The sequence below is a fragment of the Apodemus sylvaticus genome, chromosome 17 (assembly GCF_947179515.1).
Source record: "Apodemus sylvaticus chromosome 17, mApoSyl1.1, whole genome shotgun sequence".
Classification (NCBI taxonomy): Eukaryota; Metazoa; Chordata; class Mammalia; order Rodentia; family Muridae; genus Apodemus; species Apodemus sylvaticus.
Window position 1 is genome coordinate 3,365,520 of NC_067488.1, and position 16,234 is coordinate 3,381,753.

The 16,234-nt window shown below is 40.5% G+C and overlaps 1 protein-coding gene across 9 annotated transcripts in view; it reads left to right on the forward strand.

Annotated features, from left to right (window-relative positions):
- The window catches only part of Vps13b (vacuolar protein sorting 13 homolog B), a 564,131-nt gene that overhangs the window by 77,424 nt on the left and 470,473 nt on the right, over positions 1 to 16,234 (forward strand). The window contains exon 17 of one of the 9 annotated variants that reach the window (XR_007973922.1): positions 11,150 to 11,283. The exons of the other annotated variants lie outside the window; for them this stretch is intronic. The gene's annotated coding sequence lies outside the window, so the exon portion shown is untranslated. The remainder of the gene's footprint in view (positions 1 to 11,149; positions 11,284 to 16,234) is intronic. 9 annotated transcript variants of the gene reach the window in all.

Here is a 16,234-nt window from a genome sequence, read left to right on the forward strand (position 1 = left end):
CTATACAGATTCAATGCAATACCCATCAAAATCCCAACTCAATTCTTCACAGAGTTAGAAAGAGCAATTATCAAATTCATCTGGAACAACAAAAAACCCAGGATAGCTAAAACTATTCTCAGCAACAAAAGAAAATCTGGGGGAATCAGTATCCCTGACCTCAAGCAATACTACAGAGCAATAGTGTTAAAAACTGCATGGTATTGGTACAGTGACAGACAGGAGGATCAATGGAACAGGATTGAAGATCCAGAAATGAACCCACACACCTATGGCCACTTGATCCTCGACAAAGAGGCTGAAAACATCCAATGGAAAAAAGATAGCCTTTTCAACAAATGGTGCTGGTTCAACTGGAGGTCAGCATGCAGAAGAATGCGAATTGATCCATCCTTGTCTCCTTGTACTAAGCTCAAATCCAAATGGATCAAGGACCTCCACATAAAGCCAGACACTCTGAAGCTAATAGAAAAGAAACTGGGGAAGACCCTTGAGGATATCGGTACAGGGAGAAAGTTTCTGAACAGAACACCAATAGCGTATGCTCTAAGAGCAAGAATTGACAAATGGGACCTCATAAAATTACAAAGTTTCTGTAAGGCAAAGGACACCATCAAGAGGACAAATCGGCAACCAACAAATTGGGAAAAGATCTTCACCAATCCTACATCAGATAGAGGGCTAATATCCAATATATATAAAGAACTCAAGAAGTTAGACTCCAGAAAACCAAACAATCCTATTAAAAAATGGGGTACAGAGTTAAACAAAGAATTCTCACCTGAAGAACTTCGGATGGCGGAGAAGCATCTTAAAAAATGCTCAACTTCATTAGTCATTAGGGAAATGCAAATCAAAACAACCCTAAGATTTCATCTTACACCAGTCAGAATGGCTAAGATTAAAAATTCAGGAGACAGCAGGTGTTGGAGAGGGTGTGGAGAAAGAGGAACACTCCTCCACTGCTGGTGGGGTTGCAAATTGGTACAACCACTCTGGAAATCAGTCTGGCAGTTCCTCTGAAAACTGGGCACCTCACTTCCAGAAGATCCTGCTATACCACTCCTGGGCATATACCCAGAAGACTCCCCACCATGTAATAAGGATACATGTTCTACTATGTTCATAGCAGCCCTATTTATAATTGCCAGATGCTGGGAAGAACCCAGGTATCCCTCAACAGAAGAGTGGATGCAAAAAATGTGGTATATCTACACAATGGAGTACTATTCAGCCATTAGAAACAATGAATTCATGAAATTCTTAGGCAAATGGATGGAGCTAGAGAATATCATACTAAGTGAGGTAACCCAGACTCAAAAGGTGAATCATGGTATGCACTCACTAATAAGTGGATATTAACCTAGAAAACTGGAATACCCAAAACATAATCCACACATCAAATGAGGTACAAGAAGAAAGGAGGAGTGGCCCCTGGTTCTGGAAAGACTCAGTGAAACAGTATTCAGCAAAACCAGAACGGGGAAGTGGGAAGGGGTGGATGGGAGGACAGGGGAAGAGAAGGGGGCTTACGGGACTTTCAGGGAGTGGGGGGGCTAGAAAAGGGGAAATCATTTGAAATGTAAATAAATTATATCGAATAAAAAAATATTTTACACCAAAAAAAAAAGTTAACTATTTAGTTAAACATTTATTACCCCTATTTTTCAGATGTTTTAAAGCTTGTGATATAGTTTAAATTCACTTCTCTCCACTATTTTTTTTTAAATGTTGTTTATTTTTAGTGTTGAGATAGCACGTCAAACTGTATTGTAGCTCAGGCTATCCTGGGACTCAGAGTGATCCTCCTGCCTCTGTCTCCCAGGTAAAGTGTGCATTTTACTTACTGAGATATATGTAGCATAGTTTGAAGGCTGAGTGCATAGAACTATTATTTGAGGTGCAGATATTTCTTTGGGGTTGGTGTTTGTGCCCTTCCAGAGCTTCTGCCCTTGTTGGGCTACAGTGTCTGGAGTTTCACTTCCTCCTTGGTCCATTGAAGCCACTATGAGGAGGACCCAGGGAAGATCTGACAGCTAGGATCAGTTAAATAGTATGTAGATATTCTAATACTGCTTTAATAGAGCTGTGGATATCAGCTATAATGGTTAATCTTGATTGTCAACCTCCTAGGGTTATTTAGAGTCACACAGAAACAATCTGTCAGGCAGTCTGTGAAGAATTACTTAGGTTATGTTAGTTGTTGTTGGAAGACCTGTCCTAAATGTGGTTGCTATTATTCTATGGGCTGAGATCCTGGACTGAATAAAAAGCAGAAAGTGGGCAAGCACCAGCATCATTGCTTTCTGTTTTCTTTCTTTCTTTTTTTAAATATATAATCCTTTTTTTTAAATTGGATATTTTAATTTACACTTCAAATGTTATTCCCTTTTCTGGTCCTCCCCAAACCCTGTAACCCATCTCCCTCCCCCTGCTTCTATGAGGGTGTTGTCCCACGCACCCATTCCCTGCCTTGGCCTTGGCCTACACTGGAGAATGTAGCCTTCACAGGACCAAGGGCCTCTTTTTCCATTGATGCCCAAAAAGACCACCTGCTACATATGCGGCTGGAGCAGTGGGTACCTCCATGTGTACTTTTTGGTTGGTGGTTTACTCCTTGGAGCTCTGGGGATCTGGTTGGTTGATACTGTTCTTCCTATGGGGTTATAAACCCCTTCAGCTCCTTCAGTCCTTTCTCCTCAATTAGGGACCCTGTGCTTACTATAATGGTTGTCTGTGAGCATCCAACTCTGTATTTGTCTGGCAATACAGACAAATTGGCAGAGCTCTGCAGAGCCTCTCAGGAGACAGCTATATCAGGTTCCTGTTAGCAAGCACTTCTTGGCATCCACAACAGCGTCTGGGTTTGGTGACTGTATATGTGATGGATCCCCAGGTGGGGCAGTCTCTGGATGGTCTTTCCTTCAGTCTCTGCTCTACACTTTATCTCCATATTTTCTCCATGATTATTTTATTCCCCCTTCTAAGAAGGACCGAAGCCCCCACACATTGGTCTTCCTTCTTCTTCAGCTTCATGTGGTCTGTGTGCTTTCTGGTTTTTTTTGTTTTAAATTGCATTTAATCTTCATTTACATTTCAAATGCTAAAACCTTTCCCTGTTTGTCCCTCCCTGAAACCCCCCAACCCCTCCTCCCACCCCCTGCCTCCAAGTATATGCCCCTCCACCTGACCCACTCCCACCTCCCTGCCCTTCGATTTCCCTTTGTTGGAGCATCCCTTGAGCCTTCACCTGACCAAGGACCTCTCCTCCCACTGATACCTGACAAGGCATTCCTCTGCCACATTTTTGGCTGGAACCACGTGTGCCCCTTGGTTGATGGTTTAGTCCCTGGGAGTCCTGGGGCATCTGGGTGGCCTACTTCTTGTTCTTCCCATAAAACCCCTTCAGCTCCTCCGGACCACCCTCCAGCTCCTCCATTGGGGATCCCACGCCCAGTCCAATGGTTGACTGCTAGCATCTGCCTCTGTGTGTATAAGGCTCTGACAGGGCTCCTCCAGAGACAACCATGGCATGCTGTTTTTGGTATACACTTCTTGTCGTCCATAATACTGTTGGGTTTGGTGACTGTTTATAGGATGACTCCTCAGGTAGGACAGTTTCTGGGTGGCCTTTCCTTCAGTCTCTGCTCCACACTTTGTCTCCTTTATTGCTCCTATGAGTATTTTGTTCCCTTTCTCAGAAAAACCAAAGGACCCCTACTTCGGTCCTTCTTCTTCTTGATCTTCCTGTGGTCTGTGAATTGTAACTTGTTTATTTTGAGCTTTTGGGCTAACATCCACTTATCAGTGAGTGCATACCATGTGGGTACTTTTGTGATTGGGTTACCTCACTCAGGATGACACTTTCTAGCCTCTGTGTGTGTAAGGCTCTGACAGGGCTCCTCCACAGACAACCATGACATGCTCTTTTTGGTATACACTTTTTGTCGTCCATAATACTGTCGGGTTTGGTTCTATCCATTTGCCTAAGAATTTCATGTATTTATTGTTTTTAATAGCTGAATAGTATTCCATTGTGTATATATATACCACAATTTCTGTATCCATTCCTCTGGTGAAGGACATCTGGGTTCTTTCCAGCTTCTGGCTGTTATAAATAAGGCAGCTGTGAACATAGTGGAGCATGTGTCCTTATTACAAGTAGGAGCATCTTCTGGGTATATGCCCAGGAGTGGTATAGCCGGGTCCTCAGGTAGTACTATGTCTGATTTTCTGAGGAATTGCCAAACTGATTTCCAGAGTGGTTTTTACCAGCTTGCAATCCCACCAACAATGGAGAAATGTTCCTCTTTCCCCACATCCTCTCCAGCATTTCATCTAAGATGAGTTTTTCATCTTAGCCATTCTTAATAGTGTGAGGAGAAATCTCAGTGTTGTTTTAATTTGCATTAACCTGATAACTAAGGATGTTGAACATTTCTTCAGAACCATTTGACTTTCCTCAGTTGAGAATTCCCTGTTTAGTTCTATACCCCATTTATTAATAGGGTTATTTGACTCTTTGGAGTCTAAGTTCTTGAGTTCTTTGTATACATTGGATATTAGCCCTCTATCGAATGTAGGATTGGTAAAGATCTTTTTCCAATTTGTTGGTTGCCATTTTGTCCTATTGACAGTGTCCTTTGTCTTACAGATGCTTTGCAGTTTTATGAGGTCCCATTTGTCGATTATTGTTCTTAGAGCATAAGCCATTGGTGTTCTATTTAGGAAGTTTGCCCCTGTGCCCATGTGTTCAAGATTCTTCCCCACTTTCTCCTCTGTAAGCTTCAGTGTGTCTGGTTTTATGTGTAGGTCCTTGATCCACTTGGACTTGAGCTTTGTACAGTGAGATAAGAATGGGTCGATTTGCATTTTTCTGCATGCTGACCTCTAGTTGATCTAGCACCATTTGTCAAAAATGTTGTCTTTTTTCCACTGAATGTTTTTAGCTCCTTTGTCAAATATCAAGTGACCATAGGAATGTGGGTTCATATCTGGGTCTTCAGTTCTGTTCCATTGATCTTCCTGTCTGTCTCTGTACCAATGCGATACAGTTTTTATCACTATTTCTCTGTAGTAGACCTTGAGGTAAGGGGTGGTGATTCCCCCAGTAGATCTTTTGTTTTGGAGAATAGTTAGTTATCCTGGGTTTTTTTGTTATTCCAAATGAATTTGCAGTTTACTCTTTCTAGCTCTATGAAGAATTGATTTGGAATGTTGATGGGGATTGCATTGAATCTGTAGATTGCATTTGGCAAGATTGCCATTTATACTATATTAATCCTTCCAATCCGTGAGCATGGGAGATCCTTCCATCTTCTGAGATCTTCTATGATTTCTTTCTTCAAAGCCTTGTTTTTTTGTTTTTTGTATTTTTTTGTTTGTTTGTTTATTTTGAGATAGCCCTGGCTGTCCTGGAACTCACTCTGTAGACCAGGCTGGCCTCAAACTCAGAAACCCACCTGCCTCTGCTTCCCAAGTGCTGGGATTAAAGGTGTGTACCACCACCGCCAACTCTTCAGAGCCTTGAAGTTCTTGTTAAACAGATTTTTCCCTTGCTTGGTTAGAGTCACACCAAGGTATTTTATATTATTTGTGACTATTGTGAAGGGTGTCATTTCCCTAATTTTTTTCTCAGACTGTTTATCATTTGAGTAGATAAAGCCTACTGATTTGGTTGAGTTAATTTTATATCCAGCCACTTTGCTGAAGTTGTTTATCAGCTTTAGGAGTTACTGGTGGAAGTTTTGAGGGTAAGCATACAATCTGCAAATAGTGATACTTTGACTTCTTCCCTTCCAATTTGTATACCTTTGACCTCCCTTTGTTGTCTAATTGCTCTGGCTAGGACTTTCAGTACTATATTGAATAGTTATGGAGAGAGTGGGCAGCTTTGTCTGGTCCCCGATTGTAATGGGATTTTTTCAAGTTTCTCTCCATTTAGTTTGATGTTGGCTACCGGTTTACAGTAAATTTCTTTCACTATGTTTAGGTATGGGCCTTGAATTCATGATCTCTCCGACACTTTTATCATGAAGGCATGCTGAATTTTGTCAAAAGCTTTTTAAGCATCTAATGAAATGACCATGTGGTCTTTTTTGTTTGTTTGTTTTTATAATATATTACATTGATGGATTTCTGTATATTGAACCATCCCTGCATTCTTTGGATGAAGCCTACTTGATCATGGTGGATTACTGTTTTATTTGGTTGGCCAGAATTTTGTTGAGAATTTTTACATCAATGTTCATAAGGGAATTTGGTCTGAAGTTCTCTTTCCTTGTTTGGTCTTCGTTTGGTTTAGGTATAAGCATTATTGTGGATTCATAGAATGAATTGGGTAGTGTTCCTTGAGTTTTTATTTTGTCGAATAGTTTGAGGAGTATTGGTATTAGCTCTTCTTTGAAGATTTTTTTTCTTTTTTTTTTTTTTTTTTTTTTGGAGACTATTAACAACTGCTTCTATTTCTTCAATACTTATAGGGCTATTTAGATGGTTTATCTGATCCTGTTTTAATGTTTTCTGGTAGGTACCTAGAAAATTGTCCATTTCGTCCAGGTTTTCCAATTTTATTAAGTATAAGCTCTTATAGTAGGAGCTGCTGATTTTTTGAATTTCCACAGTTTCTGTTGCTATGTCTCCCTTTTCATTTCTTATTTTATTAAATTGGGTAGTGCCTCTGAGCCCTCTGGTTATTCTGGCTAAGGGTTTATCTATCTTGTTGATTTTCTCAAAGAACCAACTCCAGCTTTTGTTGATTCTTTGTATGGTTCTTTTTGTTTCTGTTTGGTTGATTTCAGTCCTGAGTTTGATAATTTCCTGCCTTCTCCCCTTGGGTGTATTTGCTTCTTTTTGTTCTAAAGCTTTCAGGTGTGTTGTTAAGCTAAAGCTCTCTCCAATTTCTTTTTGGAGGCACTTAGAGCTTTGAGTTTTTCTCTTAGCACTTCTTTCATTGTGTCCCATAAGTTTTGCTATAAAACTTATGTTCTCCTTTTCATTAAATTCTAAAAAGTCTTTAATTAATTTCTTTATTTCTTTTCTTGACCTAGCTATCATTGAGTAGAGCATTATTCAATGTCCATGTGTATGTGTGTTTTCTGTTGTTTTTGTTTGAACTTAGGCCATGGTGATCTGATAAGGTGCATGGAATTATTTCCATATTCCTGTATCTGTTGAGGCCTCTTTTGTGAACAAGTATGTAGTCAGTTTTGGAGAAGGTACCATGAGGTGCTGAGAAGAAGGTATATTCTTTTGCTTAAGGTTGGAATGCTTATAGCAGCCTTATTTATAATAGCCAGAAGCTGGAAAGAACCCAGATGTCCGTCAACGGAGGAATGGATACAGAAAATGTGGTGTATTTACAGAATGGAATACTACTCAGCAATTAAAAACAATGAATTTATGAAATTTTTAGGCAAATGGTTGGAACTGGAAAATATCATCCTGAGTGAACTAACCCAATCACAAAAGAATACAGATGGAATGCAATCACTGATATGTGGATATTAATTAGCCGAGAAGCTCTGAATACTCAAGACACAATTAGCATATCAAATGATTCCCATGAAGAAGGAAGTAGAGGGCCCTGATCCTGGAAAGTCTTGATCTAGCATTTTAAGGGAGTACCAGGACAGAGAAAAGGGAGGGGGGTGATTGGAGAATGGGTAGAGTGAAGGGGGCTTATGGGATATATGGGGAGGGGGGAACTGGCAAAGGAGAAAGCATTTAGAATGTAAACAAAGAATATAGAAAATAAAAAAATAAATAAAAGCTTTGATTTCCATTAGAAAAAAAATGGTGGAATGTTCTATAATTATCTGTTAGATCCATTTGGTCCATAATTTTAGTTTGGTCCATAGTTTCACTGTGATTCTGCTTAATTTTTGTTTCCATGATTTGTCCATTGTTGAGAGTGGGGTGTTGCAATCTCCCACTATTATTGTGTAGGGTGCAATGTGTGCTTTGAGCTTTCGTAAAGTTTCTTTTATGACTGTGGGTGCCCTTGTTTTTGGAGCATAGGTGTTCATAATTGAGAGTTCATCTTGGTAAACTTTTCCTTTGACCAGTATGAAGTGTCCCTTCTTATCTTTTTTGACAATTTTGGTTGAAAGTCAATTTTATCCGATATAAGAATGGCCACTCCAGCTTGTTTCTTGGGACCATTTGCTTGGAAAATTGTTTTCCAACCTTTGACTTTGAAGTAGTGACTGCTTTTGTCACTGAAGTGGGTTTTTTGTAGGCTGCAAAATGTTGGGTACTGTTTATATATCCATTCTGTTAGTGTATGTCTTTTTATAGGGGAATTGAAGCCATTGATGTTAAGAGATATTAAGGAAAAGTGATTGTTGCTTACTGTTATCTTCTTTGTTAAAGGTGAAATTCTCTTTGTGTAGCTATCTTCTTTTGGGTTTGTTGAAAGAAGATTACTTAATTGTTTTTTCTAGGATGTCGTTTCCTGCCTTGTGTTGGTATTTTCCACCCATTATTCTTTGTAGAGCTGGATTTTTGGGAAGATATTATGTAAATTTGGTTTTGTCATGGATTGTCTTGTTTTTTCCGTCTATGGTAATTGAGCATTTTGCTGAGTATAATAGTCTGGGCTGACATTTATGTCCTCTTAGGTTCTGTATGACATCTGCCCAGGATCTTCTAGCTTTCATAGTTTCTGGTGAGAAGTCTGGTGTAATTCTGATAGGTCTGCCTTTATAAGTTACTTGCCCTTTTTCCTTTACTGCTTTTAATATTTTTTCTTTGTTTAGTGCATTTAGTGTTTTGATTTTTATGTGACAGGAGGACTTTCTGTTCTGGTCCAATCTGTTTGGAGTTCTGTAGGCTTCTTGTATGTTCATGGGCATCTCTTTAGATTAAGGAAGTCTTCTTCTATAATTTTGTTCAAGATATTTACTGGCCCTTTATGTTGTCAATCCCTGCTCCCTTCTATATGTATAATCCTTAGATTTGGTCTTTTTATTGTTTTCTGGATTTCCTGGATGTTTTGGGTTACAAGCTTTTTGCATTTTGCATTTTCTTTGACTGTTGAGTCAGTGTTTTCTATGGAATTTTCAGCATCTGAGATTTTTTCTTCTATCTCTTGTATTCTGTTGTTGATGCTTGCATCTATGATTTCTGAGTTCTTTCCAAGGTTTTCTATCTCCAGAGATGTATCACTTTATGATTTCTTTATTGTTCCTACTTCCACTTTTAGCTCCTGGATAGTTTTGTTCAGTTCCTTCACTTGTTTGTATTTTCCTGAAATTCTTTAAGGGATTTTTATGTTTCCTCTTTAGCCATTTCTACTGGTTGACCCATGTTCTCCTGTGTTTCTTTAAGGGATTTTTGTGTTTCCTCTTTAAGGGCTTGTGTTTATTGACCTATGTTCTCCCGTAATTCACTATGGGCTTTTTGTGTTGCCTCTTTAAGGGCTTTTACTTGCTGACCCATGATCTCCCTTATTTCTTTAAGGGACTTTTGTGTTTCCTCTTTAAGGCCTTCTACCTGTTTACCCATTTTCTCCTGTATTTCTTTAATTGATTTTTGTGTTTCTTCTTTAAGGGCTTCTACCTGTCAACCCATATTCTCCTGTATTTCTTTAAGGGAGTTATTTATGTCCTTTTTGAAGTCCTCTAACAGTATCATGAGATGTGATTTTAAATCTAGCTCTTGCTTTTCTTTCTGCTTTACTCTGATGGAGTATCCAGGATTTACTGTTGTGGGAGAACTGGGTTCTGATGGTGCCGTGTTGCCTTGGTTCTTGTTGGTAGTGATCTTGCATTTGCCTTTGGCCATCTAGTTATCTATGGTGTTAGCTGGTCTTGCTGTCTCTGACTGTGGCTTCTCCTGCAGGCCTGGGATTCTCTTTATCTCAACTGCCCTGCATATAGTTGGTTCTCCAGGAAGTATCAGGAAATGGTGTCTTCCCTATGGCGGATCTGGCAAGGGTTGAATGCCCTGTGTGCCACTGGTTCTCTAGAAAGTATCAGGAAATGGGACCTCCCCTGTGGCTGAACTGGCAGGAGTATACCACATTGGAAGGATGAAGACAGGCAGTGGTGGAGGAGCTTCTGTTTTCTAACTAAGCATGTAGCAGTGCTGCCACGCCTCTCCTCCCACCCCCAATTAGCTATACCCCACTGAAGTTTTAGATAAACTCTTTAAATTTAAATTTTTTTTTTTTTTAGGTATTTGGACAGTTATGAGAAAAGGAACCAATTTATCAGCATTGGGTGTGGTGTAGTTGTATGCGTTATTTGATTTCTAAGTCTATGAGACCTGAGCCACTGTTTGAACATTTAAACACTGTTTGACTATTATTATTGTTATTTATTATTGTTTGGAAGAGTTTGTTTGAGCTTATGGTTCTAGAGTGTTGAGTCTCATGGCTTGAAGGCATAGTGGCACGCATGCTGTCAGGATCACGAAGCTGATAATTCACATCCTCAGACACAAATGAGAGTGAACTCAAGTGGCATGATGCTCTTTATCTCAAAGCCCATCCCAATGATATACTTATTTCAACAAAGCTGTACCACCTAAGCCATGCCAAACAATGCCACTAACTGGGGACCAGGGATTCAAATACCAAAGTCTATGTAGGATATTTCATATTCAAACCACTTCATTCTTCTCTCTCACCCCCATAGGTCTCATGGCCATATCATAATGCAGAATACATTTAGGTCAGTTAAAAAAATCCCTGATATTTCCCAGTCTTAGTAGTATTTAAGGTCCAGTTTCTTTTCAGACTCAAGGCAGCCTCTTAATTGTAGTCCTCTCTATAATTACAAAGCAAATTGCACATTTGTATCATTATGACTGAATATAGAGTACCATTCCTACGAAGGAAGGAATCATGGCATAGTGAGGGAAACACTGGACCAATAAGAGATTGAATCCCAACAGGACAAATTCCAATTTAGTAGTTGCATGACCAGTGTTAAAGGGCTTAGATGGTTCTGCCCCTTGAAGTTTGCTTCCTGCCACATCTCCCTTTTTCCTTCCCCCTCTCCCCTTTCTCTCTCTCAGGCTGTTTCCCCTCCCCCTTAAATTCAGCTCTCTTGGAATAATGTCATATGACTGGTATGTCTAATATCTCAGGGAAATATCCAGTGAAACCCAGGCTCACTCACAATTTCATACCCTGATCTCACAGGGATTCTGCCCTCTCAGATCCTTCACACAGGAACTCTACTCCAACACACTGCTTGGCCATGGCAGCATTCTGAACTTGTGGATGAAGAATCCATTACCCTTCATCCTTCATGGCTCTAATTGTTAGTACGAATGGTAAGTTCAACTTCCTCCTTTGGCTAGCTCATGATTCCCTTGAATCACGATAACAGCTTTAAAAAAAACAAACCTAAAAGATCAGCAGTGAAACCAAGGCGCCAGGGTCCTGGCAAGCCTTGCTCCCGCTATCACTGACCATTGCTGGCCAGCCAGGCTGCAAGTGGAGGCGGATTTACAGTGCCTTTCACCACACTGAAGCCACATCAGAACTCTGCCTCCTGCCAGTCAGTTACGAGAGACTCTCCACCATCTTGGCTCTCAACCCCAGAGAGAACTGACAGCCTGAGGTACACAAACATAACCCAAGGCCAACATTGCTGGGGGGAGGGGGGTCTAATTGGGCTCTTTGGGGGGCCATCGGTGTGCCAACCCGGCCAGGAGGTTGTCAGCCCAACAGTCTGTCCCAGAGTTCGTGTGCTGCCATATTGGCTATGGGACACCATAGAGTTCTAGCACGCAAAGCCAGCTAACAGTCATAGCCCAAGGCTAACATAGCGGGGGTCTAAGCCCGACAGGTGTTGGACTGCACCCAGGCCCTGGGCTGTCTGGTGGGCCATCTGTGTGCCAACCTGGCCAGGAGGTTGTTAGCCCAACAGACACTCCCGGCACTTTCAGGGAGCGTGCACATTCCACCATCTTGGCTACCTGACAGAACCAATTAACAGTCATAGGCCGAGGTGAACATTGCTTGGGCCTAAGCCTGCCAGGCTTTTACTTAGACTCAGGGCCTGAGCAGCTAGGCTAGCCTTGTGTGCACTAACCCGGTTGGGAGATCGGCTGCTTGACAGAGTGATCAGCACTCGGAAAAGGTCCCCGCAGCATACACCATCAGCACTCCCTGAAGGAGCAAACGGGCAGCACCTGGTTCACAGAGACAATCTGGGGCAAGGCACACTAGGGCTCCAAGGACACCCAAGAGGAGGGCAGCACATCAGCAATCTGTGATGGGAAACCCAGACATCCAGTGTTGCGGTAATAGCCCTATAGCCTCACAAGTGGCTCAAACATCAGCCAGAGACAAGACCAAATAACACCAGAGATAACAAGATGGCAAAGAGCAAACGTAGAAACACTACTAACAGAAATCTAGGCAATATGGCAGTATCTGAACCAAACACTCCAACATCAGCAAGTACTGGATACGCCAACACACCACAGAAACAAGATTTGGATTTAAAATCACTGGTCATGATGCTGCTAGAAGAACACAAAAAGGACATAAATGAATCTCTTAAAGAAGTACAGGGGAACATGAATAAGCTAGAAACCCGTATAATGGAAACACAAAAATCACTTAAAGAAATTCAGGATAGAATTTCTATCAAAAGATAGAAACCAGTAAAGAAGAAACGCAAAAAAAAAAAAAAAAACCAAAAAAACAAAAAAACAAAAAACAAACAAACAAAAAAAAGAAAACCAAAAACAAGAACCAACAACATAAAGAAATGCAGGAGAAAGTGAGTCAAATGGCAGAAGTCATAAAAGAGGAAACACAAAAATCTCTTAAAGAATTACAGGAAAACACAAACAAACAAGTGAAGGAGCTAAGCAAAATCATCCTGGATCTAAAAACAGAAGTAGAAACAACTAAGAAATCACAAAGGGAGACAACTTTGGAGATAGAAAACCTTGGGAAGAAATCAGGGGCCATAGATGCAAATATCAACAACAGAATAAAAGACATGGAAGAAAGAATCTCAGATGCCAAAGATACCATAGAAACCATTGACTCAACAGTCAAAGAAAATGCAAAAAGCAAAAAGTTTGTAACCCAGAACATCCAGGAATTCCAAGACACAATGAGAAGACCAAACCTAAGGATTATAGGTATAGATGAAAGTGAAGATTTACAACTGAAAGGGCCAGCAAATATCTTCAACAAAATTATGGAAGAAAACTTTCCCAACTTAAAGAGAGAGACGCCCATGAATATACAAGAAGCCAGGTATCCCTCAACAGAAGAGTGGATGCAAAAAATGTGGTATATCTACACAATGGAGTACTATTCAGCCATTAGAAACAATGAATTCATGAAACTCTTAGGCAAATGGATGGAGCTAGAGAACATCATACTAAGTGAGGTAACCCAGACTCAAAAGGTGAATCATGGTATGCACTCACTAATAAGTGGTTATTAACCTAGAAAACTGGAATACCCAAAACATAATCCACACATCAAATGAGATACAAGAAGAAAGCAGGAGTGGTCCCTGGTTCTGGAAAGACTCAGTGAAACAGTATTTGGCAAAACCAGAATGGGGAACTGGGAAGGGGTGGGAGGGAGGACAGGGGAAGAGAAGGGGGCTTACGGGACTTTCGGGGAGGGGGGGGCTAGAAAAGGGGAAATCATTTGAAATGTAAATAAATTATATCGAATAAAAAAAATAACAATAAAAAAAAAAAAGAAGCCCACAGAACTCAAAACAGACTGGACTTGAGCAGAAATACCTCCCGTCACATAATAATGAGAAGCCCAAATGTACTAAACAAAGAAAGAATATTAAAGTAAGAGAAAAAGGCCAAGTAACATATAAAGAAAGACCTATCAGAAACACACCAGACTTTTCACCAGAGACCATGAAAGCTAGAAGATCCTGGGAAGATCTCATGCAGACCCTAAGAGAACACAAATGTCAGCCAAGACTACTATACCCAACAAAACTCTCAATCACCATCTCTTGTATTCTCTTGTTGATATTTGCATCTATGTCCCCTGATTTCCTCCCAAGGTTTTCTATCTCCAAAGTTGTCTCCCTTTGAGTTTTCTTAGTTGTTTCTACTTCTGATTTTAGATCCTGGATGGTTTTGCTTAGCTCCATCACTTTCTTGTTTGTGCTTTCCTGTAATTCTTTAAGAGATTTTTGTGTTTCCTCTTTCATGACCTCAGCCTGTTGACCAAAGTTCTCCTGTATTTCTTTAAGTGATTTTTGCGTTTCCTCCTTATTGGCTTTTGTATTCTCCTGAATTTATTTCAATGATTTTTGTGTTTCCCTTGTAAGGGCTTCTAACTTTTGATCCATTTTCTCCTGAATTTCTTTAAGAATGTCCTTCATGTGTTCCTCTACCAGCATCATGACCAGTGATTTTAAATCCAAATCTTGTTTTTCTGGTGTGATGGGGTATCCAGGACATGTTGTTAAAGGAGAATTGGGTTAAGATGCTGCCATATTGCCTTGATTTCTGTTAGTGACATTCCTGCGTTTTCCTTTTGCCATCTAGTTCTCACTGGTGTTAGTTGGTCTTGTCAATGCTGGACTCACCAGTGCACGCTGCCTCTTCCCAGGTGGCCTCTGGTGCACAGATGACCTCCTGCACTGCCTGGAGGCAGAGTGCTGTGGCCCAGGCTGTTCAGATCCTGAAGCAGACACCTAAAGGCTCCCACAGGGTCCTGCTGGACTCACCAGAGCACACTGACTCCTCCCAGCAGGCCTCCTGGGTTCCTCTCTGGCCTCTTGTAGGACCTGCAGATGTGGTGTTGTAGCCCAGGCTGTTCGGGATCCGGAAGAGGAGATCTGAAGGCTCCCGCCAGAGGCTTCAGGACTGGAACCTAAGCTTCATGCTGCAGGAGCAAGCAGTGCGCTCCGGTCTGCCCTCCCAGTCTGCCTCCGGGTGCACTCCAGGCCTCTTCTTTCATCTTTCATTTCATTGTTTCTTTGTTTCTGTCTTCTTTTGTTTATTTGAGACATGGTTTCTTGGTGTAGCCCTGTCTGTCCTGGAGCTTGCTCTGTATACCAGGCTGGTTTAGAACTCACTGATACCCATCTTCCTCTACCTCTCCAGTGCTTAAAGTCATGCACTACCACCACCACCTATCTGTTTCTTTATTAAATTCTATTTTTATAATTGCAATTATTTTTCTTATTTTATTCAAGTATATGTTTTCATAGTCTTCATTCTGGCATTTTTAACATCTTCTGAGTTTCTTGAGTATAGTTAATATTGCCAATTTGAAATTATTGTCCTGTAGAAGAAGTCTGTGGAAGGCTCAAAGGATTCCACACATTGTGCTTAGGTCGTAGTTTTGAGGTCATTGTAGGAGCAAGTGGTGCTACCTCAAAATACAATTTTGAAAACTAATTTTTGGAAACTTTTGAAAAATCATTTAGTTTTGATAGTAGCTACTCTGGACATGAGGCAGACTGTTGTGATTTTAATTTGAGTTACCATTACGATTTATGATGTTGAAAGTCTTTCATAGGCTTAATCAGCCATGTTCATAATCTGGGGAGAAATCTCTATTCAAGTATTTTGCCTTTTTAAAATTCTAATTAAAAAAATTCTTGAGTCTACATGTTTTTCATATGTTGTCTAAATGAATCCACAATTATCTACACATTTGCAGTGTTTTCCCTTCTATTCCATGTTGGCATATTGCTTCAATGTTACATTAGTGTAACTCCAAGACCAAACCCACATTTGCATCACTTAATCCTTAGCATGACAGTTTCTTAAAAATTGGTATGGCTTGACTGTTTTAAAAATAAAAATCCTAGCCATTCAATTTTACCAGCTGGAGACTCAGGAGTCAGATGCTGTGGTAAAAGCCTGCTAGGTCTAAGAGGCAGAGAGAACACCCAAAACTGACTTTCCTACTCCATTGATGTCCCTGGAAGGAAAAAGCCCTTTCTCTTTCTCTATAATACCTTCAGCCTCCTCCCTTCCAGCTTCCTTGTGTTCACTCTCTCCCACTGGTTGCTTTCTCTGCCACTTTTTAACCTATCATTCATTTATTTAATCTGTTGATAGAAAGCTCTTGGATAAAAGGTGTGTTGTAGGGCTCAGCCACACCACAACAAGATTTTTCCAGTTCACAGTCTTGAGGTTCACAAGATCTTGCAGCACTTGACCAATTAAACATTTGGAGAGGAAGAGAGATGAATGTTTTTGGTTATTTCTGTGTTTTTCTATTGCAAGTCTTTCTTGTGCAAGGTTGCTGTTTTGGAACAGA